The sequence below is a fragment of the Anarrhichthys ocellatus genome, unplaced genomic scaffold (genome assembly GCF_004355925.1).
Source record: "Anarrhichthys ocellatus isolate YVR2014 unplaced genomic scaffold, GSC_Weel_1.0 scaffold25, whole genome shotgun sequence".
In the NCBI taxonomy this organism is placed as follows: Eukaryota; Metazoa; Chordata; class Actinopteri; order Perciformes; family Anarhichadidae; genus Anarrhichthys; species Anarrhichthys ocellatus.
In genome coordinates, this window is record NW_022280055.1 from 4,559,167 (window position 1) to 4,560,014 (window position 848).

Here is an 848-nt window from a genome sequence, read left to right on the forward strand (position 1 = left end):
CACTCCGTCCCCACCTGGAGGGAGCAATCCACCGGTTTCCGGCAGAGCACCATGGCCTCAGATTTGGAGGTGCTAACTCTCATCCCCGCCGCTTCACACTCGGCTGCAAACCGCCCCAGTGAATGCTGGAGGTCACGATCCGAGGAGGCTAACAGGACCACATCATCTGCAAACAGCAGAGAGGCGATCCCGAGACCCCCGAACCTGACGTTCTCCACCCCCAGGCTGCGCCTAGATATCCTGTCCATGAAAGTCACGAACAGGACCGGAGACAAAGGGCAGCCCTGGCGGAGGCCAACACCCGCCGGGAACGTGTCTGACTTATTGCCGAGAATGCGGACACAGCTCCTACTGCAGTTGTACAGAGACCGGATCGCCCGTTGTAATGGGTCCGGCACCCCATACTCCCGCAGCACCCCCCACAAGAACCCCCGAGGGACCCGGTCGAAAGCCTTCTCCAAGTCCACAAAGCACATGTAGACTGGTTGGGCAAACTCCCAGAACCCCTCCAGTAGTCTTGCGAGGGTAAAGAGCTGGTCCACTGTTCCACGGCCAGGACGGAATCCACATTGCTCCTCTTGTATCTGAGGTTCGACAAACGGTCGGAGCCTCCTTTCCAGCACCCTGGCATACGCCTTCCCCGGGAGGCTGAGTAGTGTGATACCCCGGTAATTCGAGCACACTCTCCGGTCCCCCTTTTTGAAAATGGGAACCACCACCCCGGTCTGCCAGTCCATGGGCACTGATCCCGACCCCCATGCGACATTGAAGAGGCGTGTCAGCCAGGACAGCCCAACTATGTCCAGCACTTTCAGCATCTCAGGGCGGATCTCATCCCCCCCCCCCCG

The 848-nt window shown here is 59.8% G+C and overlaps 1 protein-coding gene across 1 annotated transcript in view; it reads right to left on the reverse strand.

Moving 5' to 3' along the window:
- Window positions 1-848, reverse strand: part of LOC116391141 (uncharacterized) — a 26,430-nt gene that overhangs the window by 12,953 nt on the left and 12,629 nt on the right. The window lies entirely within an intron of this gene.